This window comes from Leucoraja erinacea, chromosome 12 (assembly GCF_028641065.1).
Source record: "Leucoraja erinacea ecotype New England chromosome 12, Leri_hhj_1, whole genome shotgun sequence".
Classification (NCBI taxonomy): domain Eukaryota; kingdom Metazoa; phylum Chordata; class Chondrichthyes; order Rajiformes; family Rajidae; genus Leucoraja; species Leucoraja erinaceus.
In genome coordinates, this window is record NC_073388.1 from 630,786 (window position 1) to 658,567 (window position 27,782).

The 27,782-nt window shown below is 48.2% G+C and overlaps 1 pseudogene; it reads right to left on the reverse strand.

Annotated features, from left to right (window-relative positions):
* The window catches only part of LOC129701981 (diacylglycerol kinase delta-like), a 121,927-nt pseudogene that overhangs the window by 38,555 nt on the left and 55,590 nt on the right, over positions 1–27,782 (reverse strand).

Here is a 27,782-nt window from a genome sequence, read left to right on the forward strand (position 1 = left end):
AATGAGTTTCAGTTTAGTTTATTGTCCCGTGTACCGAGGTTTTGTTGCGTGCTATCCAGTCAGCAGAAAGACTATACGTAATTACAATCGAGCCTTCCACGTGTACAGACACATGATAAAGATCAAGTCCAGTAATGTCCAATTAACCATATAACATCATATAACCATATAACAATTACAGCATGGAAACAGGCCATCTCGACCCTTCTAGTCCGTGCCGAACACGTATTCTCCCCTAGTCCCATATACCTGCGCTCAGACCATAACCTTCCATTCCCTTCCCATCCATATAACTATCCAATTTATTTTTAAATGATAAAAACGAACCTGCCTCCACCACCTTCACTGGAAGCTCATTCCACACAGCTACCACTCTCTGAGTAAAGAAGTCCCCCCTCATGTTACCCCTAAACTTCAGTCCCTTAATTCTCAAGTCATGTCCCCTTGTTTGAATCTTCCCTACTCTCAGTGGGAAAAGCTTTTCCACGTCAACTCTGTCTATCCCTCTCATCATTTTAAAAACCTTTATCAAGTCCCCCCTTAACCTTCTGCGCTCCAAAGAATAAAGCCCTAACTTGTTCAACCTTTCTCTGTAACTTAGTTGCTGAAACCCAGGCAACATTCTAGTACAGATAGTGAGGTAGATATTTGCTCAGGAAGGTGCAATCTTGCAGGGATGCTTCTCGAAAAGCTGCAGAGCAGTGAGCGGGGTCTTGAACTCTCCCAATACACATGATAAAGGAAGATCTGTGGGGGAAGATGTCACCTGGAGGTGTCGGACCTCATAAGGGCCACAACGTGGATCTGTGGCGTGGGCAGTGTGGGAGATGGAGAACTGGGCACTGAGGGAGTGGAACTGGGGTTGGAGACAGAATCGAGGTCAGCGGGAATGGGAGGAGGAAGAGGAAAAGGTGGATTAGAGTCCAGGGTTTTCCGTAAAGCCGGGAGTGGTGGGAGTGGAGTAGACAATAGGTGCAGGAGTTGGCCATTCGGCCCATCGAACCAGCACCGAGACAGATGCAGCCAGGGAAGTGGCGGGTGAGACACAGACTTCCCCTGAGGAACAGTGACAAAGGTCTCACCCCAACATGTTGACCTTCCCTCTACCCCCACAGGTGATGCCTGACCCACCGAGTTTCTCCAGTATTTTGTTGTTGGCGTTTACCAACGATGCAGGAGCTCAGTGAGATAAATTGTTCCTTTAATGTCAAGATCAATTCTCTTCACATCACACTAACTCTCAGATTTAAATGCAGCGATTAGCATGACTAAAGTCGCCCACCCCATAAGTGCGCGGAGGAGGAGTACAGACTTACAATGGCTTTGCACCAGAGGCACCTCCAGTCCTGCAGTCTCCGCACACTGCCACATGCTTTGTCACAAAGCCCACATTTAGCACTGACTGGCAGGTTCCCCTCCAGCCACTGGTGAGGCATCACCACCTGCAACAGAGCAGAGATTGCATGAGAACATGATACATGCATGGAGGATAGAGTCATAGAATCATTGATATGTATAGCAATAGAGTGTGATACGTCTTCACATCAATGTGCATTTAAAGAAGAAAAATAGACATAGAATGATAGAATCACCCAGCACAGAAACAGGCCCTTCATCCCAGTAGTCCAACGTGATTAGCAGGTATCCACTAATCCCATCTTATTCTCCCCACATTCCCATCACCTCTCCCAGATTCCACTGCTCTCCCATCCACGAGGGGCAACTTACAATCGGCACTCGACCTACTAAAGCCCATGTCTTTAGAATAGAATAGAATAGTTTCTTTATTGTCATTGTAACATGAACCATGTACAACGAAATTTAAAAATGTCAGCCAGTCAGTGCACCATTCAAACATTTCTAAAAGCTAACGATACATACAAGATAAAATATTAAAAAAAGATAAACAACTAAAGTAAATATCATGAAAATAGCACGCATAAACACCCAACCCTCCATCCTTCTGTCGATTTCACAGTGTACCACAGTCCCTTAGTATGTCTCGCCCCTGCGTTCCTTGGCGGCTACATTTAGTGCTTTTATAGCAGTGGGGTAAAAACAGTTTTTTAGTCTGTTCGTCCTTGTCCTTGTAGATCTGTACCGTCTGTCTGACGGCAACAGTTCAAACAGGGAGTGTCCGGGGTGGGAAATGTCCTTTATAATACTCTGGGATTTTTTGATGCAGCGGGAACTGTGCAAGTCCTCCAAGGTAAGGAGAGGGCAGCCGACAATCCTCTGGGCGTTGTCAATGGCCCTCTGGAGCGCTTTCCTCTGAGCCGCTGTGCAGCTGGTGTACCACACGCATACACAGTATGTTAGTATGCTCTCAATGGAGCACCGATAAAAGGACAGCAGCAGTCTCTGAGTGATGTTGTTCTTCCTGAGCACCCTCAGGAAGTGCAGTCTCTGCTGGACCTTTTTCAGCAGCGCAGTGGTGTTCACGCTCCACGTCAGGTCCTCCTCAATATGGATTCCCAGGAAGCGGAAATCCTCCACCCTTTGGGACACGAGTAGAAACCAGGGCACCCAGGAGGAAACCCATGTGGTCACGGGGTGAACCTGCAAACTTCATACAGACAGCACCCAAGGTCAGGATTGTGGTTAAATTGGTGAGCTGAAGATTGGGGGGAATGAGGAAGGAATCTTCGGGTTTGGGGCAGAAAGGGAAGACGAGAGCAGGAATAGATGTAATGTGGAGTTGTCCAGTGTGGGAAGGAGACCCTGTGAGGGGAGTGGCATGTGTTGTGTATCTTGTGGTTGAACATTTAATATACGGTTTAAAACAAGGCATGTATATTTAACAAATTGCCTCCCTCTCTTGTCCTCTCTATGTGCCCCATATTTCAAGCCCCTCTGATGGGGAATAGACCAGCAGCGGTCAGTGACTTACCCCCTCTTCATCCTCAATAACGTCACTTCCCACAGACGCCAGTGTGGTCCACTTGCAGTTGTTGACAGCTCGGACAGCACATCGCTTGTGAGCTTTAAATTTGCAAACTGTCAATCAAAAGAGAAGTTCGTAAGTGATAGGAGCAGAATAAGGCCATTCAGCCCATCGAGTCTACTTCGCCATTCGGTCACGGCTGATCTATCTTTTCCTCTCAACCCCATTCTCCTGCCTTCTCCCCATAACCCCTGGCACCTCTGCTAATGAAGAATCTGTCAATCTACGTCTTAAAAATATCCATTGACTTGGCCTCCACAGCATCTGTGGCAAAGAATTCCACAGATTCACCACCCTGTGAAATTCCTCCTCATCTCCCTTCTAAAGGTACGTCCTTTTATACTGAGGCTGTGCCTTCTGGTCCTGGACTCTCCCACTGGTGGAAACATCCACTGATAAGAGGCGTGTGTGAATACGGCATGTACAGCCCTGAATCTGAGACTCATCAGGTCACCTGCCCCATATTTCCCATCAAGGTAGTGCAGCCAGGATACAAGATCCCAGGATTCCTGTACACCTGGAGCACCATTATGTTTCAGAGAGTATTTACATTTGTACTGAGGTAGCGTGAAAACCTTTTGTTTCCGTGCTATCCAGTCAAAAAGACTATTCAAGCTGTCCACAGTTTACAGGTACAGGATGAAATGTACAACATTTGGTGCAAGATAAAGTTTGATAAAAACTAGTTAAATATATGTTTGCAGATGTTGGTTTATTCTGAAGATAGACACAAAATGCTGGAGTAACTCAGCGGGTCAGGCAGCATCTGTGGAGAACATGGATAGGAGACGTTTCACAGAGTGCGTTTCACAGAGTGCTGGAGTACGTTTCACAGAGTGCAGCGGGGTCAGGCAGCATCTATGGAGAACATGGATAGGTGACGTTTCGGGTTGAGACCCTTCTTCCGACTTGACTCACTTCATTCTGAAGACTGGTCTCGATCCGAAATGTCTTTTTCACTAGAGATGCTGCCCGACCCAGGGAGTTACTCCAGTATTTTGTGTCAATCTCCAATTAAATATAGTTCAAAGGTCTCCAATGAGGTCAGGACCACTCTCGAGCTGGTGAGGGGACGGTTCAGTTGCCTGATAACAGCCGGAAGAAGCTGTTGGTTGACAGTGTCTTGGGGTCACTGGATTTATTTTAATGAGTGGCTCGTCAATACAAGATGCATCTACATGTGTCGTCTGATCCAACTCTGGACGTTCCCAGCTCCTCCTGCCCAGCCTCTGGTGTTGGATCACTCGACATGATTCATCCCAGCGACATTGTCTAGAGATGGTTCTGCACAATCACTGCCAGCCACAGTGGACCTGTGTTTGATCACTCTACACAAGTCCCAGCAGCAGTGTGTGGGGTGGGGGCGGAATCAACACCCACCTTCACAGGAGAGGCCGTGGGAGGTCATCCCTGGCAGAGCCTCGCGGCAGACGTTACAGAAGGTGGGACGGGCGTGCGACGTGGCGTACCAGTTGTGCATCCCCGAGAAATGCTCCATGTTCAGCTGGCTCGTCTGTGGAAGACGCAACAGTTTGAGTACGTGAGGTTACGGCACCAATGAAGGGTGAGACATGGGTCAAGGGGCGGGTGGGTCAGTGCGAGGGCACTGGGAGAGGGAGCAGGCCCATCACACGGCAACACATCCTGCCACACATGCACATTCACACACATGCAGCCACACATGCACATTCACACACATGCAGCCACACATCTGCACAAATGTACATGTATGTTTGCACATTCACATGCAAGCATATATACTCACACACCAAAGGAAACAAACACACATGCACACACAGCCACAAACACACATGCACACACAGCCACAAACACACATGCACACACAGCCACAAACACACATGCACACACAGCCACAAACACACATGCACATATACTGACGCACACGTCTGATCATGCACCATCCGCTTTCACACACTCGGACACAGACATTTGCATGCATGCACACGTCCACAAACACAAACATGTGTGCACACATGCTCATACATAAACCCACACACACACACGCAGAAACAAACAAATGTGCACGCATTCACGTACACACACACACACACACACACACACACACACACACACCACACACACACACACACACACACACACACACACACACACACACACACACACACACACACACACACACACACACACACACACACACACACACACCACACCACACACACACACACACACACACACACACACACACACACACACACACACACACACACACACACACGTTCCCTACCTCACAGTTTTCTCTATTTTCTGGACAGATTTCAGCGCAGTTATCCAAGTCTCCATCTCATTTCTATTCTCCGCACACAGGATTAGTTTCCTGAACGGGGTTATCACCTGAGAATAAACCACAGGATTGAGGTGAGGAGTAAGAGCTTTAGAGTGGATACAAAGCACAGGTTTCTCATCCAGAGGCTGGTTACAGTTGTGGAGGCAAAGACTCTCAACATCTAAGTGGTGACTGCAGGAGCGTTTACATCCCTGAAGCATGCATTAGGTTTGGTTTTATTGGGCAGTGGGTAGGGTCGCCAACAGTCCCGTATATCCAAGGGACATCCCGGCTAATACGGTATATTGGGCTAAATTGGTTTGTCCTGTACGAGACCGCCCTTGTCCTGTATGTGACCGCTACTAATCGGGTCGAGGGGACTGTCGGGTCGGAGCGCCGTGTCCAGCCTCGATCACCTGTCCCGACGTAATGCAGCCTATGGAGTGCAGCAGCAGCACCTCGCCCGTGGCCCCGTCGGTCAGTCAGCCTGGCCAGCTGTCCGACCTTCGGACCTTCGCTTACCGCCAACACACCACCATCCTCCTTCTCATGGCCCATCATGAGTTGGACGGGGCGCTGGACTTTGCGAGCGCGGCGGCCCAGGACAAAACTCCTCAGCTGGCCCGCCGGCTGGGCTTTGTGTGCAGTCCAGCACCCTGGACAACTCATCACTCATTCACCCAGACACGGCCCAGTCAGGCAATGAATTGCCGTCGGGAATTTGTCCAATATCTTGACCGTTTGTCCCTTATTCAGGAGTGAGAAAGTTGACGACTGGAGCAGTGGGACTAGGGTTAGGTTTAGGCCTAATGCTAACGCATGCAGTTGGATACTTGATGGTCAGCATGGTCAGGATGGGCCAAAGGGCCTGGCTCCATGCTGTATAACTCAACAACTCTTTAAAGAACCTCCCACAGCTAGAGTGGGTTCCCATTACACACAGCAGGTGTGTTAGCCTCTCTCTCCTCCACTGTAAGGCCTATGTTCTGGCATCTCACTGCGAGGTTTCAGACAGGCACATGGAAGTGGGGGGGATGGAGGGATATGGATCATGGACAGGTAGATATGATCAGTTTAACTTGGCATCCAGCATGTTCAACATTGTGGCCAAGTCACCCGTTCCCATACTGTGCAGTGCTGGAAACAAACAATAGACAATAGGTACAGGAGTAGGCCATTCGGCCCTTCGATCCAGCACCGCCATTCAATATCATCATGGCTGATCATCCAAAATCAGTACCCAGTTCCTGCTTTTTACCCATATCCCTTGATTCCGTTTGCCCTAAGAGCTCGATCTAACTCTCTCTTGAAAACATCCAGTGAATCGGCCTCCACTCCACTGTTGCAGAGAATTCCACAGATTCACAACTCTCTGGGTGATTTTTTTTTCCTCATCTCAGTCTTAAATGGCCAACTCCTTATTCTTAAACTGTGACCCCTGTTTCTGGACTCCCCCAACATCGGGAATGTTTTTCCTGCATCTAGCCTGCCCAATCCTTTAAGAATTTTATATGTTTCTATAAGATACCCTCTCATCCTTCTAGATTCCAGTGAATACAAGTCCAGTTGACACATTATTTCCTCAAATGTCATCTATGTTCTATGAGTGGTCTGCTTGTGGAAGGGACAGGCAAGTGTGGTATTTGATCAGACGGCACAGAAGCTGGCCCTTCGGCCCACCAAGTCCATGTTGACCATTACCCACCCATTTACACTGATCCCACACTAATCCTGTTTTTTTCTCCCTACTTTGCCAACAACCCCCCCCCCCCCCCCCCCCCCAAACATTCTACCACTCACCCACATGCGAAGGGTAATTGTGAGTGGCCAATCAACCCAGCGACCCACATATCTTTGGGATGTGGGAGGAATCAGGAGCACCCGGACATACACAGGTGTCCAACACACAGACATTCTCGTTCTTCGGAGGTCAAAACACACTTGTTTTCTCTCTTTCTAATGAATGATCATTGACTGGAAACATTAACTCTATTTCTGTCTCCACAGATGCTGCCTGGCTGACTGAATATTGCAGTATCTGCTAAACCCCATCATCCTGGCCAGTCTCCCTACCACAAATACATTGCCATGTTGCAGCTGGCACACAAAGGAAGGGTCACGCTACAATCATCACCAACTTACAGTGAAACTGTTGTTGATGTTTTTCGTGCTGGTCTCAGCTACACTCGCATTGGACAGATACACCTCGTCGAATATCAGGGACTGGAATGGCAGAAACAAAGTACAGTCAGAATACAGGCTGAAGCAATAACAGGAATCAGAGCACAGGATGATTTAGTCCGCAGGTTGAACTAGGAGCAGGAATCAGGAGACATTCAGTGGGTAAGCTGCTAAAGGAACAGGAAACAGGGTACAGGTGAATCAGGGGACAGGTGAATCAGGGGACAGGTGAATCAGGGGACAGGTGAATCAGGGGACAGGTGAATCAGGGGACAGGTGAATCAGGAGGGGACAGGTGAATCAGGGGACAGGTGAATCAGGGGACAGGTGAATCAGGGGACAGGTGAATCAGGGGACAGGTGAATCAGGGGACAGGTGAATCAGGGGACAGGTGAATCAGGGTACAGGCTAACGCATGGACAGGAATCAAAGTCCAGGTTGAATGAGGAACAGGTCAGCAAGTAACAAGATGTTTAAGGACCAGAAACCGAGTCTAGACAGTAATGCTGGAGAAGCTGCAATAAGGAGCTGTTGTGTGTCTTGTAACACAGGGCAATCCAAGACCCCCCGAGTGCTCGAGATGGAACATTTAGAATGTGGTGGGGCAGATGGAGTGGTTTATTTCACTCCTGTTGATGAACTTGCAGCCGTCCATCACCCACCTTTTGAACCATTCAATCAAGCTCATTTAAACTAATTGAACTATCGACCTTAGAGCTATCTTTACTTGGCCTTTATTTGGCACTAGATGTGACACCATCCTTTATTTGTAGACTGTGGACGGCTTGATTGTAATCATGGAAAGTCTTTTCTTTGACTGGATAGCGTGTGACAAAAGCTTTTCCCCCAACCTCAGTACACGTGACAAAAAAAAAAAAGTATAAAATAGCTTTAAGATCGGGGGTAGAATATTTAAAGAGATGCCCAGTGCAGGTGTTTGAGATTCCCATCTCATCAGCCCATAGTTTAATTGAATAGTGCCGAGTGTTTGAGTAACTAACTGTCATAACCCTGCTGCTAACTTGGAAGTTAGTAATATATAAAAAGGAAACATGGTTGTACCAGGCATTGTCTTGTGGCAGAATCATGATAGCCTGGGCACTCCATGCTGTTAGGGTCAGCTTTAGATGATGTTCTCTCAGAAGCCTGGCCAAAGTTCCCCCGTCCCCTCCACATTTGAGTTTAGTTTATTGTCACGTGTACTAATAAAGCTTTTGTTGCCTGTTAACCAGTCAACGGAAAGACAATACATGATTTAAATCGAGCCATCCACAGTGTACAGATACATGATAAAGGGAATAACATGAATGACGTTTAGTGCAAGATCAAGCCAGTAAAGTCCGATCAAAGATAGTCCGAGGGTCACCAAGGAGGTAGATAGTAGTTGTGGTCGGATGGTTCAGTTGCCTGATAACAGCTGGAAAGAATTCACCTCCACCCAGTCATCTCACAGGATACCACCAGCACCAGTAGCTGTGGTTATGTCAAAATACTTACCATGCCAATTGGGACAATTGTTTACATCCATCGCAGTGGGGAGTACTGGGAATGGCACAATGTGGGTAGGGATGAGGTGGGAACACACAGGGAAAGGATCTCACTCTACAGCAGTGACATCTCACGCCAGCCCGTACAATCATACACAAAGTGACGGGACATCTTGGTCCCCTTTACCTTCGCATCCTTGGCCCAGTACAGCGTCCTCCCTCTCAGTTTAAAGTACCTCTTCTTCCACCTCTGGAACGAGCTGGTCTGCTTCAGCAACAGTCCTTCGATGATGCTCTTCTGTGTAAAAAAATTAAACGGCAGCCCATGAGTGAATGGGAGTGGAAGCAACTCACACAGTGATCTATGTTAGTTTGTGATGCAGTGTTTATCACAGTGTGGGGTGTGTTACAGTCACGGTAAAACTCCCCGCACTTCCACTTATTACACTTGTTTTTCACTTCAAAAATAACCTTAATTCATCACAAAGTTTCTGCAAAAATAAAAGCAGTGGATGGTTTTTGTTTCTTGTATAATATTAGAACTAGAGCGTGGGAACGCCCCAAAATCTCCATTGACTGGTACCCCCTCTATTTCCCCACTTACTGCTGCTCTCCTTCTACCCCATACACTTATGCCTTCACATTCCCCCATTTAACACATAACATATAACCATATAACAATTACAGCACGGAAACAGGCCATCTCGGCCCTTCAAGTCTGTGCCGAACACTTATTCTCCCCTAGTCCCACCTGCCTGCACTCATACCATAACCATCCATTCCCTTCTCATCCATATGCCTATCCAATTTATTTTTAAATGATACCAACGAACCTGCCTCCACCACTTCCACTGGAAGCTCATTCCACACCGCTACCACTCTCTGAGTAAAGAAGTTCCCCCTCATGTTACCCCTAAACTTCTGTCCCTTAATTCTGAAGTCATGTCCTCTTGTTTGAATCTTCCCTATTCTCAAAGGGAAAAGCTGGTCCACGTCAACTCTGTCTATCCCTCTCATCATTTTAAAGACCTCTATCAAGTCCCCCCTTAACCTTCTGCGCTCCAGAGAATAATGACCTAACTTATTCAACCTTTCTCTGTAACTTAGTTGTTCAAACCCAGGCAACATTCTAGTAAATCTCCTCTGTACTCTCTCTATTTTGTTGACATCCTTCCTATAATTATAACATTTACTGGAATGTAAATGTCAAATACTCTCAGGTGAGAGGAGCAAAGTGCAAAGGAATTTGTTTACGTGGAGGCTGGTGGGTGGCTGGAACGTGCTGCTGTGGAGGTGGTGGAGGCATGCATGACAGTGGCGTTTACAAGGCTTTTCGATCATAGAAACATAGAAAATAGGTGCAGGAGTAGGCCATTCGGCCCATCGAGCCTGCACCACCATTCAATATGATCATGGCTGATCATCCAACTCAGTATCCTGTACCTGCCTTCTCTCCATACCCCCTGATCCCTTTAGTAACAAGGGCCACCTCTAGCTCCCTCTTAAATACAGCCAATGAACTGGACTCAACTACCTTCTGTGGCAGAGAATTCCACAGATTCACCACTCTCTGTGTGAAAAAAAATGTTCTCATCTCAGTCCTAAAAGATTTCCCACTTATCCTTAAACTGTGACCCCTTGTTCTGGACTTCCCCAACATCAAGAATAATCTTCCTGCATCTAGCCTGTTCAACCTTTAAGAATTTTGTAAGTTTCTATAAGATCCACCCTCAATCTTCTAAATTCTAGCGAGTACAAGCCGAGTCTATCCAGTCTTTCTTCATATGAAAGTCCTGGCATCCCAGGAATCAGTCTGGTGAACATTCTCTGTACTCCCTCTATGGCAAGAATGTCTTTCCTCAGATAGGCACTTGGATATGCATGGAATGGAGGGATATGTATCGCATACAGGCAGAGGAGATGAGTTTAACTTGGCATCATGTTTGGCACAAACGTCACAGACCCAGCGCCTGTTTTATGTTCGAGAATAATGTTTACAGGACCCTGTCCCACCAAACACTCCCAGGACTGAAACACATGGGCTAGATGATACTGAATAATGATCCTAGGACACACAATCCAAGATTTTTACAGACACACTCATGATTTCACTCTGGGGGCCGTTTCAAGTGAGAATGACTGTTCTCACATCATGGATGATGTGTGTGTTCACACACACTCCCCATAAACTCCATCACAGGTCCATGCCGCTGGTCTTTGTGGCTCAGTGTTCTTTCTCCAGCAGCCACTGTATTCAAACCACCTGTGTGGAACTGCAGATGCTGCTTATACACCGAATGTAGACACAAAATGTTGGATTAACTCAGCGGGACAGGAAAGAAGGAATGGGTGATGTTTTGGGTCGAGTCGGGTCTGAAGAAGATGCTGCCTGCCCCGCTGAGTTACTCCAGCATTTTGTGTCTGTCTGCCTGTAGTTTGCACCTTGTTCGTAGCCCAGTGTTGGGTCTGACATTTCACTGAACTGGAATAGAGTCCAGCTCCACCCAAACATCCTGAATGCTCCCTGCTAAAACTGAACAAGTTAAAGCTGCCTCTCTTTAAGAAAGACACACACTCTAATTTTCTCCTAACTAAGGCTCTCAGGAGGAATGTGAACAAGTCAGGAGGAATGTGAACACTGTAAGTGGCTCGATTGTCATCATGCATTGACTTTCCGCTGACTGGTTAGCACGCAGCAAAACCTTGTCACTGTACTTCAGTACACGGGACAATAAACTAAACTAAGTCCATGGGAATCTTCTTATTTTTAAATGATAATTAAAGCAAGGTTTGCCAGCACCATGCAGAGTTCTGAGTGGAAGATACAATATCTTGTCATCACATTATCAGGTACCCACCTGTAACGTAGTTAAATATTAGACAGCTGGGCCGTAATAATTGACATTGCAGCAAAGTTAATGCAAAACAGGACACAGAGTGCTGGAGTAACTCAGCGGGTCAGGCAGCATCTGTGGAGAACATGGATAAGTGATGTTTCACAGAATGCTGGAGTAACTCAGCAGGTCAGGCAGCATCTGTGGAGAACATGGATAAGTGATGTTTCACAGAGTGCTGGAGTAACTCAGCGGGTCACGCAGTATCTCTGGGGAACAAGGATGTTTCAGGTAACGAGTCTGAAGGAACATGCTGATCTGCAACGTGACCTATCCATGTTCCCCACAGATGCTGCCTGACCCGCTGAGTTTCTCCAGCACTGTGTGAAACGTCACCTATCCATGTTCCCCACAGATGCTGTCTGACCCGTTGAGTTTCTCCACCTCTTGTGTCTATTTTTGTAAACCAGCACCTGACAATAGACAATAGGTGCAGGAGTAGGCCATTCGGCCCTTCATGCCAGCACCGCCATTCAATGTGATCGACAGTTCTTTATTTCTACTACTTAATGTAACATCTTCCTGCATGCCTCACTGAGGTAGAATAAAACAAGAATCGACATAAAGCATATTTAAAGATGCAACTTTAGAGTCAGTAGTTGCTTTTCAGCAGATTGTTGAATTAAATAGCATAGTAAAGGCCCTTCAGCCCAACACTTACACACCGTCCAGCAAGCATCCATTTATACTAACACCATTTTACCCTCATCACCTTCACATTAACTGTCCGCTCATTCTTCCATTCACCCCCACATCGGGACAATTTACATCGGCCAAATAACCCACCCACTGCACAACCTTGGGACCTGTGTGGAAACATAGAAACATAGAAAATAGGTGCAGGAGTAAGTCATTCAGCCCTTCGAGCCTGCACCACCATTCAATATGATCATGGCTGATCATCCAACTCAGTATCCTGTACCTGCCTTCTCTCCATACCCCCTGATCCCTTTAGCCACAAGGGCCACATCTAACCCTCTATTAAATATAGCCAATGAACTGGCCTCAACTACCTTCTGTGGCAGAGAATTACACAGATTCACCACTCTCTGTGTGAAAAAAGTTTTTCTCATCTCGGTCCCAAAAGACTTCCCCCTTATCCTTAAACTGTGATCCCTTGTTCTGGACTTCCCCAACATCGGGAACAATCTTCCTGCATCTAGCCTGTCCAACCCCTTAAGAATTTTGTAAGTTTCTATAAGATCCCCCCTCAATCTTCTAAATTCTAGCGAGTACAAGCCAAGTCTATCCAGTCTTTCTTCATGTGAAAGTCCTGACATGCCAGGAATTAGTCTGGTGAACCTTCTCTGTACTCCCTCTATGGCAAGAGGGAGTACAGTCAAAGCAGAACTCCTGAGAAAATGCAGTAATGGGAAGAACATGCAAACTCCGTGCAGGCAGCAGCAGGAATCAGTATTGAACCTGGGTCGCTGGAGCTGTGCGGCAGCGGTTCCACTGACTGCACCTCTGTGTCACCACAATACTTTTACTGACCTTGCAAGCCGTCAGGATTGCCCAGATGTTTGTAGCGTGGGAGGAAACTGGAGCACCCGGAAAAAACCCGCGCGGTCACAAGGAGAACACGCAAACTCCATACAGACAGCACCCGTAGTCAGGATGGAACCCGGGTCTTGAGCGCTGTGAGGCAGCAACTCTACCGCTGCGCCACTGTGCTGCGCTAATTTTATTTTTACGATCTGCCACGTACAAAACCACGCTGAGTATCCCTAACCAGCCCTTATCTAAATGATGGCCGACTAGGAAAAGGGGAGATGCAACGAGACCTGGGTGTCATGGTACACCAGTCATTCAAAGTAGGCATGCAGGTGCAGCAGGCAGTGAAGAAAGCAAATGGTCTATTAGCTTTCTCAAAAGGATTTGAGTATAGGAGCAGGGAGGTTCTACTGCAGTTGTACAGGGTCTTGGTGAGACCACACCTGGAGTATTGTGTACAGTTTTGGTCTCCAAATCTGAGGAAGGACATTATTGCCATAGAGGGAGTGCAGAGAAGGTTCACCAGACTGATTCCTGGGATGTCAGGACTGTCTTATGAAGAAAGACTGGATAGACTTGGTTTATACTCTCTAGAATTTAGGAGATTGAGAGGGGATCTTATAGAAACTTACAAAATTCTTAAGGGGTTGGACAGGCTAGATGCAGGAAGATTGCTCCTGATGTTGGGGAAGTCCAGGACAAGGGGTCACAGCTTAAGGATAAGGGGGAAATCCTTTAAAACCAAGATGAGAAGAACTTTTTTCACACAGAGAGTGGTGAATCTCTGGAACTCTCTGCCACAGAGGGTAGTCGAGGCCAGTTCATTGGCTATATTTAAGAGGGAGTTAGATGTGGCCCTTGTGGCTAAGGGGATCAGGGGGTATGGAGAGAAGGCAGGTACGGGATACTGAGTTGGATGATCAGCCATGATCATATTGAATGGCGGTGCAGGCTCGAAGGGCCGAATGGCCTACTCCTGCACCTAATTTCTCTGTTTCTATCTACCTAAATGCATATATCACAGTCTAAATCCATGTGTATGGGTTTATACCCTGGGTGGTGAATCTCTGGAATTCTCTGCCCCTGTACAATTATGGAGCCTGGATCTCAGGGGGTTATTTAAAGGTGAAATAGATATGTTTCTGAAAGATTAGGGATGGGGAATGGAGCAGACGAGGAGCTGATCAGAGGTGGTAGGACAGGGTCGAGGGGCTGAGTGGCCTGAGTGGCCTGCTCCTATATCCCGTGTACACAGTGTGGATGTCTGTGAGGGCATTGTGTGGCAGGCTGACAGTGTTACCGTGACCCTGTGGACAGGCTGGGCTGATACCCCCTCTGGCTATTCTCTGCATTGTTATCAATGAGAGCAGGCAAGATGGGTGCATTCACGGGCAGGGCTGTTTACTGTAGTCTACTGCTGCATGTACACAGCAGACTGAATGATTCCCTGCCCATAACAAGCAGCTCTTCAAACACAGATGCAAAACATCGGATGTAAAAATAGCATCGCCATCTATAAATAGCACGAGGCAGTGTGGGAGACTGCCTGCCCTCTGCTCTCTCACGAGCTGCTCTGTCAGTGTGCAGAGTACAGACAGCGCTGTCCTGCTGCACTGCACACACCCTCTGCTGCAGGCAGCGCTGCCGTTCCCCTCCCCCCGCCCGCCCGCAACCTTCTGCATTTCCCTATCCGCAGCACCACTGTTTCTCAGCAGCCTTGCCTTCCACTCTCCACCTTTAGTTTCTGCACCACCCACGTGGGCACGCCGACACTCCTTCTGTCCCTGTCCCACTAGAGCAGACCTTGTACACATACCCTACCCCTTCACACCAACGTCTCACATCCCAAGCCCACCCCACCAGTGTCCAGTGTAGTGAGGTCTGTGGGACATACATCAGTCATCACAGTAGTGGAAGAGTTCTAGAGCACAGAACAGGCCTTTCGGCCCATCTCATATGATCATAGGTCATAGCATCAGGTTTAGGCCTTTCAGCCCACCTTAAGATCCTACTATCATATGACACTGGAGCAGTGTTAGGCCACTCGGCCCATCCAGTCTGTTCCACCTCATCCATGCTGACCAATATGCTTCCCCATTGCTGGTCCCATTTGCCCACCTTTGGTCCATAATCCCACTAAATATTTCTCATCCATGTACCCGTCCAAATGTCTGTTCAATGTTGTTCTAGACCCTGCCTCAACTACCTCCTCCAGCAGCTTGTACTCTACACCCACCACCCTGTGTGTGGAACCGTTGCCCCACAGGCTCCTGAACGACCCACAGACATGCAGTGGAAGTGACAATCCTTGTCCGTCACCCCTGGGGGCCTTGCAGACAGTGGTCACTGTCGGTCAGTGCAGAGCAGGATCCCACACACGGCCGCTCAATGGTGATGGGGTCACCCGGTCTCAGTGCCGCCGTTGGACTGATCAGTCCTGGGGGAGGGGGGAGAGAACTCCCCCTTCCCCCTCCCCCACCCTCCCCGACACGGCCAGAATATCCCCTCCACCAACCTGAGACCACCGACGTGGCCAGGGGTTCACTCCTCATCCAGAGCACGTTGTCTCAGGGGGTCCCAGTGAAGCCCCCGCCTAGACTCTTGCTCAAGGGGTCTGTAGTGGAGAGTCCAGTATCCTCAACAGCTGCCTTCAGACCCAAGGGCACTGCAGCAGTGGGCAAGGCTGGCACTAGGGCAGACTGGCTGTGGTAAGCAGAGCTCCCATCCCGGCAGTAAGGAATGGATGGCAGACTGTGGATGGGTCAGGATAAAGCTGGTACGGTCACCTCTGTTTTATGCAGCTGTTGTCTGATGCAGCCACTATAAGTTGGCAGGGTTGTGTTCTGATTAGTCCATGAACTCCTAAACCCAGCCCCACCCTTCACACTGCTCCTCCCAGTCAATGTGCAAGGGTTAGGGACTGCTTGCTGTTTATGGGAAGAGCAGCAGCAGCAGCAGCAGCAGCATTTAACCCATTCAGTGAGTGCGCTGGAAGCAGAAGCAACAGACTTTGTCAGACCACAGTGCATTAGCAGACGTTGTCTACACAAGGTGTATGTTGTGGCCAGACTCAGGCTCCAACCCCACTGAACTCAACCATCAATCAATAGCCAGCAGGACGGCACAGTGGCGCAGCAGGTAGAACCGCTGACTCACAGCACCAGGGACCCGAGTACGAACCTGACCTCCGGTGCTGTCTGCGTGGAGTTTGCACGTTCTCCCTGTGACTGCCTCGGTTTCCAAGACATGTGGGTTAGTTAATTGGCCCTATATAAATTACCCCAAGCTTGTAGGGTGGGATTTGCAAATGGGATAATGTAAAACTGGTGTGAATGGGAGCTAGTGTGTTTTACTGCCGTGATAATGAGTGTTTTGCAGAACTGTAACACTACTTGGTACAAGAGTCTGTCTGCTGCTTGTAAATCAAAACAAATAAAAATCTGTTCAAAGTTTGTAGGTGAAGCACTACAACAATTGTACCTATCATCCTGCCCTAAAAACATACTGAGGATGGCCATTAACATTCCCTCTGACCCCAACCACGGGTCTGAACAGTGAGTACAATTCGTTACCATCAAACTGATTCAGATTCAGATTCAGATTCAATTTTAATTGTCATTGTCAGTGTACAGTACAGAGACAACGAAATGCATTTAGCAATAGGAGATATAGGGTTCCAAAATGTAATGAGGTTAGAATGAGGGGCACTTTTGTTCACCAGTCAATCCTTGAACTAAACACGGAGCTTAATCCCAGATCAAACATACGCTGATGGGCCATATATGTGGTCTTCAGTTGTTGTAATGTCTTGTCACATGTGGGTGGTTTGGGATTCTGTCTCGCTATCTTGATGCGTGTCCTCTATCGCCCCTCTTGTCCTCTTTGTGCTGCTGTAAATGGAACTTGTGTCGTGCAAAACAAACTTCACACTCGCTCTGGCAATAAAGTATTATCGTATCGTAGATGGATGGTCAAAGGGCCTGTTTCCCTGCTGTATCTGAACTGAGGACAGGGGGTTGGCATTGTCCCTCCCAGGGATGGTGAGATCACTTGACCTCATCCCCTTACCCCCACCCACCCCTCAGCTCACTGCCCACGGTCCATCGACCCCTCACCCCACCCACCCACCCCACACCCCTCACCCCATACCCCCCGCCCACCCCTCAGCCCACCCCCACACCCACCCACACACACCCACACCCCCACAAACAACCCCACACCCCCACACCCACCCCACCCCTCACCCCATACCCCACACCCCACAGCCCATACCCCACACCCCCCCCCACACCCACACACCACACCCCACACCCCACCCACACACCACCCATACCCACCATCCTCCCACCCCTCCACCCACCATCCTCTCATCCCACCGCCCGCTGACCCTACTCCACCCACAGCCTACCTTCCTCTGGCCCCTCAACCCACTGCTGACAGACCCTCACCACCCTCGCACTGGGTCACCACCCAAGCCCCAGCCTCCACGAAATCTCTGAATGCACAGCACCCGACATGTCACAGATAGCCCACCACAAAAAGATCAGGTTCACAGCCTGCAAACTTCATCAAAGCTGAATGTGAATGGAAATATTTGTGGTTAATGCCTTGACATAATAACCAAAGTAGCGGCACATTTACTGCACCATATCCTGCTTGCTGAACATATTGCAGATAACGGCTGGTCTGCCCAGTCCTGAGTGTGATATTGTTGTTGTAGACCAGTCACACAGTCCCACAGTTCAGAAACAGCCCTTCGGCCCAACGCATCCATGCAGTCCTTTCTGCCCATCTACACTGTACCCATTTACCTGCATTATGACTGTATCCTCCCATACTCTGCCTATTTAAGTTGGACAAAATGTGTAGGAAATAACTGCAGATGCTGGTTTAAACCGAAGATAGACACATAATGCTAGAGTAAAGGGCCTGTCCCACTGTACGAGGTAATTCAAGAGCTCTCCCAAGTTTAAAAAAAAAAATCAAACTCGTGGTTAGCAGGTAGTATGTATGTAGCGGGTACGTCGGAGCTCGGGGACGTCTCTGAGCGGCTTGTAATGCTAACGGCAGGTACTGGGGAAACGTGCTAAGCTCGTGAAGACTCGTGAAGATTTTTCAACATGTTTTCAACATGAGAGCCCCCGAGTAGCGACGAATGGCTATTACCGTAAATCTGAGTTCGAATCGGGGAAACTCGGGAGAACTTGAATTAGCTCGTACACTGGGACTCATTACTCAGCGGGACAGGCAACATCTGTGGGGAGAAGGAAGTAGGCAACGTTTCGGGTCGAGCCCCTTCTTCAGACTGAGGAAGTCTGACTGATGAAGACATCAGATGAAGAAGGGTCTCGACCCGAAACGTTGCCTATTTCCTTTGCTCCATAGATGCTGCCTCACCCGCTGAGATTCTCCAGCATTTTTGTCTACCTTAGTTTATCCAATCTCTTCCCAGAACAGGTCCATTAATCCAGACACCATCCTGGTGAATCCCTTCCACACTCTCTTCAGCCTCCTCCTTCCCAAAGTGTGGCCATCAGATCCGTATGTAACTCCTCATGTGTGGCCAAACCTGGAACATAACCTCCCAACTTTTATATTCTGTGATGACCCGTGTATCATCTGCCTTCCTCACAACCCTGATGACCTGTGTTGCCACTCTCGGGGAATCATGGACTTAGACCCAAGGTGCCTCTGGTCATCACCAATCCTCACCACCCAACCATTCGGTGTATATGCCCTACCTCTTATGGACTTCATTACGTGTCTCACCTTGATCCTGTTGGGTTGAAATCCCCTCTGCTAATGCTTCACCCAACTTTCTATCTGATCCATACCCTGGACAACCATCCTCACTCTCTTCAACTCCACCAACTCACTTTTGGCTGAGACTTCACACTGAGCCCATCTTCCCTGTCAGAGTGTTTAGTCCTTGCCGTGACTAACAGCAGAGAGCAGGAATCCTCCCCACTAACCTGGCCAATGTTTTCCAACTATCACCAAACAAACCAGACCACTGGGTTCACTGAGATGAGATCTCCATTTAACTGCAAGCTCCCACACTTCAGAAGTTCATCTTCGCAGCAAATACTTTGCAATGCTCAAGGTTGTGACAGAAGCTACAGAAGTTAGGCCGGCACAGCAGTAGAATTGCTGCCTCACAGCACTAGAGACCCGGGTTCCATCCTGACTACGGGTTCTGTCTGTGGAGAGTTTGCACGTTCTTCCTGTGACCGTGACGTTTTTCTCCGGGTGCTCCGGTTTCATATGTTCTCTGGCCACTCAGCCCATCCCACTCAGTTTCCTCCCACATCCCAAAGACGTGTGGGTTTGTAGGTTAATTATACTGTTGAATTTAGAAGGATGAGCGGGGATCTTATTGAAACATATAAGATTATTAAGGGTTTGGACACGCTAGAGGCAAGAAACATGTTCCCGATGTTGGGGCAGTCCAGAACCAGGGGCCACAGTTTAAGAATAAGGGGTGAGGCATTTAGAACGGAGACGAGGAAACACTTTTTCACACAGAGAGTGTTGAGGCTGTGGAATTCTCTGCCTCAGAAGGCGGTGGAGGCCCGCTATCTGGATAATTTTAAGAGAGAGCTAGATAGGGCTCTTAAAGATTGTGGAGTCAGGGGATATGGGGAGAAGGCAGGAACGGGGTACTGATTGTAGATGATCAGTCATGATCACATTGAATGGCGGTGCTGGCCTGAAGGTGTACTCGAATGGCCAACTCCTGCACCTATTGTCTATTGTCGATTTGTAAATTATCCCTAGTGTGTAGGAAAGACCTAATGTAAAGGTGATCTCTAGTCTGCACGGACTCAATGGGCTGAAGGGCCTGTTCTAATGCTGTAACACTAAACTAAACACAAGTTGTGACTGCTTGACGGGTTTGAGATGGATAGAACAGGCCATCAGCCGGAGCAGTGGCAGCGAGCCAGTCAGCATGGAGGTGTCGGAGGCAGCCTGCGCGAGGTTTAGAGGGTGTTGTGTCATTGAGGGAAGGTAACCTTGCCTGACATGAGAGAGGACATCATGTACTGGGCTTGACGGATCCACTACATGCACAGGCAGAACGATGACAATATTTGCATAATGAATAGGCAAATTAAATAAATACATATGAATTATGTTGAGATCAGAGCAGCAAAGAGGAAATGTAAGCCTTTCGTGAGATGTTTACAGCTCCTGTTCATCAATGGCAGCTGTTTAAACAAAGACTCTATATTTAGAGATTTGACCCAATTGGTGTGACTCATGTTATCTTCTTTGAAATCATAGATATAATCAAACAGGTTTGGTGCAGAGCAAGGCTTGTCGTGCACGATCCCACCACACACACATTCCCCAGCAGAGACGCCACCACTCCATGCCAGCTTGCTCCTGGGCCTGGCCAAGAAGGCCCCTCACTGCTCCAGTCAATGGACAGACCAGGGATCCCCCAGAGCCACCCGCCTGCCCTCTCCCGAGGACCCGTCCTTGTCCCATATCCCTGGAGGGTGAGCTCGCTGTGTCCACTGGCTCGCTGGAGGCTTTGCAACCTCATGGGCATTGTAGGGGCTGGGGTCCATTTTGTAAATACAAGATAGATACATTTATTTGTCACATGTACCAAGTTGTACAGTGAAATGTGTAGTCGCCCATACGGAGGCTCCCTCTGCACTACCCTCTCACACAAGCCCAGGTCAGTGGATAGGGTCAAGTTTGGCCCCAGGCTGAACTAAACAATTTGTGCAGACATGCAGGATTCTGGTTATGAAAGACACTGAACATGATCCTGTTTCTGGCCGATGATTTGATCCATAACAGTTGCAAACTGAAATATAAATTCTAAACTAAATATAAACATTGTGGACAGAGAGTGAAGTTCCTTCTGTGCTACTACATGTTGGCTCAGGCCTTTCATTCATCCAACTCCATCTACACAAAACACAGACTCCAGCACCTGCAGCCTCTCGTGCCTCCAGTTAGGAACCTGTTGTCCAGAGATACTTCACACAAAATGCCGCTGGTGCTGGGAGTGAGGCAAGCACAAGGCACACAAAGCACCATCGGGCCTCCTGTCTGCCATTCAATGGTTATGTTCTTCTGCTGTAAAGCACAGCTGTCCCAACCCCAGATAGCACGGTGGCGCAGTGGTAGAGTTGCTGCCTTACAGCGAATGCAGCGCTGGAGACCCGGGTTCCATCCCGATTATAGGTGCTGTCTGTGTGGAGTTGGCACGTTCTCCCCGTGGGTTGGGTTTTCTCCGAGCTCTTCCGTTTCCTCCCACACTCCAAAGACGTGCAAGTTTGTAGGTTTATTGGCTTGCTAAATGTAAACATTGTCCCACCAATCACCAAGTGGGTGTTAATATGCGGGGATTGGTGGTCGGCGTGGACCCAGTGGGGCACAGGGCCGGTTTCCACGCTGTATCTAAACTCAGATTACACCCCGGTCTATGACCCAGTCTCAGCCACTTGTGACCAACCCCCGCCATGTTCCTGAGAAACATGATCAGCAATGGAGGAGTAGGGGTGTGTCGAGGGCAAGGGCAACAGATCACAGCCTTGGCTCCTTGTCTGCACACAGGCAAGAACTGGTAGAGTAAATAACTGGGCTAAATCAAACTCGGCACACAAGGTCAACCAATAGACAATAGACAATAGGTGCAGGAGTAGAGGCCATTCAGCCCTTCGAGCCAGCACCACCATTCACTGTGATCATGGCTGATCATCCACAATCAGTACCCCGTTCCTGCCTTCTCCCTATATCTCCTGACTCCGCTATCTTTCAGAGCCCTATGTAGCTCTCTCTTGAAAGTATCCAGAGAACGGGCCTCCTGACTGCAGTGGGAAACCAATGGTTCAAGAACTGATTCACTGATGGGCTCAGCTCATCACACACGTTGCAAAGTTGCCTGGAGTGTCATAGAGTGATACAGCGCGGAAACAGGCCCTTCGGCCCACCTTGTCCACACCGACCAACATGCCCCATCTACACTGGTCCGTCTTGCCTGTATTTGGGTCTTATCCCTCCAAACCTGTCCTATCCATGAACCTGTCCAAATGTATTTTAAATATTGTGATGGTCCCTGCCACAACTATCTGCTCTGGCAGCTCCTTCCATACATCCACCACCATTTGCGCTAAACATTGCCCCTCAGGTACCCATTGCATCTTTCCCCCCCTCACCTCTGTTTCTCAATTCCCCTACTCTGGATAAACGATTCACCATGTCTTTTCATCTCATGATCTTCTACACAGTGTTAGCAGCTTGATACAATACGATATGATTTGATAGAATTTTATTTAACCCAGGAGGGAAATTGATCTGCCAACACCAGGTACATGCTCCAGCAGCATGTCCCATGCACCCACCACCATTTGTACTACATATTGCCCCTTGGCACCTCTTCACACTTGTACTTACTTTGAACTCACTCATCAGAGTCATTATTCGGGTGATTTAATGCTCCCACCTTTTTCTGCACTCAGGTAGAACAAACCCCAATGTGCAACAGAAATCCCAATCACAACTCACCATTCTGAGAGACTACTGGGTGGCAACAGGCTGGGAAGCAGGTCTTTGCCTGGCCTCATCTTTCCCTGACCCAACTAACCCAGAGAAGGGACTGGCTTGGTGATGCATGCTCCAACTATTCTGACAGAAACACGATGGCTTTAGTGACTGGAGCTGGTCGAACGGCACGGTGGTGCAGCGGTAGAATTGCTGCCTTAAAACGCCATAGACCCAGGTTCGATCCTGACTATGGGTGCTGTTTGTACAGTGTTTGTACATTCTCTCTGTGGCCATGTGGGTTTTCTCCGGGTGCTCTGGTTTCCTCCCGCACCCCAAACACATGCAATGTTGTTGGTTAATTGGCTATGGTTAAATAAATTGTGAACTACTGTCCCTAGTGTGTGGGATAGTGCTAGTGTGTGAGGCGATCACTGGTCGGCACGGACATGGTGGGCCGAAGGGCCTGTTTCCACGCTGCATCTCTAATGACTAAAGCAAACGTCTAAAGACTGTCGGGGCAAGTGTTATTGAGAGACTGAAACATGTCCTGTAGTCCCACACCCTCTCCGGATATCCGCAACCTCCGAGAAAGAGCCAACACCGAGTTATCTAGGAGATAACGGGAGAAATGCGAGCTCTCAGATATGCTGAGAATGCAGCTGAAAGCACTCATGCAGCCTGAGATGCAGGGGTGGTGGTGGGGAGCGGGGAATCTGCCGGCAGCCAAGACCATTGTGTGGAGGCTGCAGGGAGTCTGGAGCAAGGTGCAGGAGGTCTACACTGTGGTGGTCCAACTCACGGGATGTGTGACAATGGGCAGTGTCTCTTCCCCACCCCCCCAGAGGTTTACGGGACACAACAGGGACATCTTTCTGCCCTCAGCAACAGAGTCCATGAACGTTAGTTACCACCTTACTGCTCCCTGCTCCCCTCCCCACACCCCTGCTTCATCTCTGGGTCATTCCCAATGGAACCCAGGCAGCAGGCATCCAGGGTGTGTGTGAACAAATCGCAGTGTTTACCACACAGGAGGAGGCCACTCGGTCCATCCAGCCTGTACTTCCTCCATGCTGGATCAATCTAGCCAGTCCCACTGCCCTGCCCTGCAAATGATTTCCTTTCAGATGCTTATCCAGATTGCTGCTGAAATCTACACTTGAAGCTTCTCCCATCATCTCAACCTCGCTGTGCATTCCAGACACCAGCCATTCACTGCATGCAATCATTTATCCTCAGAGCATTTTGCTTTTCTTTTACCAATCATCATTATCCTCCTAGGTCTCTCTGCCAATGGGAACAATTTCTCTCTGTTCACACCCTTCTTGTGTATAAATGTCTCCACCAGCTCTACTATAACCCTGCCGTCTCCAGGAGAACATCTCACATCCATTCACAGAGGTCCCTCATCCAGAAACAAACTGCTAGAGAAACCCAGTGGGTGGGTCAGGCAGCAACAGTGGATATGGTGAAGATGTTTGAATGATCATTAGGTCCTGGTAATATACAGTTACTGAGGCCAGCGGTGAATGTCATGACAGCTAAGCTGCCACTGGTTGGTTACTACTCTAGCAGGAAAGCAAGAGGAGTAAACAATAACCTCTTTGATCAAACATTTCCAGAATGAGAGGTCACCCCAATGATTGTGGAAATGGATGATCAAGAGAAGACCGAATACAAGAGAGATCGGTTTATCTGTCTCATGGATCTGAGATGGGATCAAACCTGACGTCTATTAGTGTTGGTATTGAGTTATCAATGTTGTGTGTACTGAGATATAGAGAACATCTTTGTTCTGTGTACTATCCAAGAAAACATACTACACACGTTGACATCAAGGTAGACCTAAGATTAAAAACACAATGTAGAATAGAGTGTCCCATCTACAGAGAGAGTGCAGACATTAAACGGCCAAGGGCCGAAAAACGAAATGACCGGGAGATCAAGCAGTTATCCTTATCACATGACAGGTCCATTCAAGAGTCAAACACCCAGTTGGTGAGAGGGTATGGAGTGTATGGGCTTGGTTGCAAAAATGGTGTTGAAGGTGGAGCAGTAGTAGATGGATAGGAATGTGGAGTAGGTGTTCCAGAGATGAGCGTTTAGTCCAGGAGATGGCATCTACTGGAGACCTGTGGCGATGATAGGAGACTCGCAGTGGATCAAGGCTGTCTGGAGCTGATGCACGAAATCATCGGTCTCTCTAAACAATTCATGACACTGGATGTCCGAGCCACTGGATGGTAATCACACACTGTGACACACTGCCGAGATGTTGCTTGGTACCGGGATGGCTGTGGCTTGGTTTGGTTTGGCTTGGCTTGGTTTAGGTTGGTTTGGCTTGGTTTAGTTTATCGTCATGTGTACATTGGTACAGTGAAAAGCTGTCTTGTTGCGTACAGGTGGGAACCTCAGAAAGAAGTCTGGAGAGGATAAAGATATTCCTTCCAGTGGCCGGGGCTGGTTGTGAGGACATGGCCGGGGTCTACATCCGGGCCAGTTTCTCCCTGTGGGTCACTCTCAGGAAGACCAGTCTAATGTCCACACGCAGTCATAGTGACACGTCCACGTCAGTCACAGTGACACGTCCACGACAGTGACTGTGAGTGCAGGCACATCCCAGGCTGATGGGGATGTCCCACTGGGGTTGGGGCAGGGTTAGCATAGACAGGTAATAGATGATTGGCACAGACTCAGTGTGCGTGGAGCCAGTTCCCATGCTGTGTGACTGTGACATTACAGGGCATGTTTAAACACTCTCAGCATCACTGCGTAAGGAGCAGTGGGTGTTTCTTCATGGATTAACAGATGAAAGCCATAAATGAATAGCCTGTTTAAACATGCCCTTTTGTGTCATGGCGTGACATGGAGCAGAGAAACAGGGCCTTTCAGCTCACTGAATCTATGCCAGTAATTAAACTCCCCTCTAAACCAGTCCTACTCCTGCATGAAATGTTCTTCTTGCAGTAAACATTATACCCTTTATCCTGCATCTGCCTAATGTGGATAGCTAGGTTATAATCAGGAAAAGTCTTTCTGCCAAATGGATAATATGCAACAAACAGGCTTGACAATACATGAAGTAAACTAAACTACACTAGTCTGAAGAAGGGTTTTGGGCAACATGTCACCATTCCTTCTCTCCAGAGATGCTGCCTGACCTGCTGAGTTACTCCAGCACTTTGTGTCTATCTTCAGTGTAAACCAGCAACTGCAGTTCCTTCCTACACATTTTGTCCACTCCACTGCAACATCTCCTCAAGGTATGCCTACTTTGAAGAAGGTCTCCTCCTGTCTCTGACAGGGGTCTGAAGAAGGGTTTGGACCCAAAACGTCACCTCTTCATTCCCCCCAGAGATGCTGCCTGCCCTCCAGTATATTCTATCTATCTTTGACTTGAACCGACATTTGCCGTTCCTTCCAACACTAAATTAAACTAAATTGCTCACCTTGTTCTCCCTTCCGCGACTCATTCAGCTTTAGAACCATGCGGTGCTCATGTCAAGCCTCCAGCCCAGACTCATTTACTGGTTCACTGCCAGACATCACAGTGAAGGGATGCTTCACAGACAGAGGTGTCGACTTGCAGATGGAACTTCAAGCTGAAGGCTGGTTGTCTTCTCAAATATAACTAAAGATCCTAATGTGTTACTCAACAATAATAATAATAATACATTTTATTTATGGGCGCCTTTCAAGAGTCTCAAGGACACCTTACAAATATTTAGCAGGTAGAGGAAAAACATGTAAGGGGAATTAAATAAATAGTAGAGACATGACTAGTACACAAAGTAAAGACAGAATTCAATTCAAAACACAATATGAGGCAATTAATGCACAGATGAAAAGGGAGGGGGGCGTGGGGCTAAGGATAGGCAGAGGTGAAGAGATGGGTCTTGAGGCGGGACTGGAAGATGGTGAGGGACACGGAATTGCGGATCAGTTGGGGGAGGGAGTTCCAGAGCCCGGGAGCTGCCCTGGAGAAGGCTCTGTCCCCAAAACTGCGGAGGTTGAACTTGTGGATGGAGAGGAGACCGGCTGATGTGGATCTGAGGGACCGTGAGGATTGGTAGGGGGAGAGGAGGTCAGTGAGATATGGGGGGGGCAGATGGTGGAGGGCTTTGTAGGTGAGGACCAGGATTTTGTAGGTGATCCGGTGGGAGATGGGAAGGCAGTGAAGTTGTTTGAGGACTGGAGTGATGTGATGCCAGGATTTGGTGTGGGTGATGAGTCGGGCGGCTGAACAATGAACAATATTATACCTAAACCAAAACCTCGTATTTTTAGTTTAGCACAAGAAATTGCAACTGCTGTTTTATAGAAAAAAACAAATTGCTGGAGTATGTCAACACATCAGGAGCATCTCCGGAGAACATGGTTAGGTAACGTTTTAGTTCGGGAACCTTCTTCAGACTGTTATGTTTAAAATACCCAGGCATTACTTCAATGCTTTCATAGGACTTTCTTGCATAGTTTAGCTAATGCATTTGTTGCATTATAATGATTGCATTTTCAGTCTAAAGATGGGTTCCAACCAGAAACATCATCTGTCCATTTCCCTCCACAGATGCTGCCTGGCCCGCCGAGTTCCCCCAGCATGGTCCATTGCATTACAACAGTAATTGTATTACACAAAATACTTGCTGCAGCATCTCCTGAGCCTTTCTGAGTGGTTCGATGCCCTGTATGAATGCATGCTCTTTCTCTCTCTGTATCATTGAGATTCCAAGCCAAGCAACTCCAGATAATGGAAAGATGAACAAAACACAAAGTGCTGGTCAGGCAGCATCTGTGGAGGGAATGTCAAGTATCGGTTTTGGAGATTTCGCAGTGGAGCAGTCAAAATATAGAAGCAAGGAACTGCAGACACTGGTTTACCAAGGAATCAGTCTGAGGCAGTGTCCACACTTGAATTGTTACACATCTATGTTCTCCACAGATGCTGCCTGACCCACTGAGTTACTCCAGCACTCTGT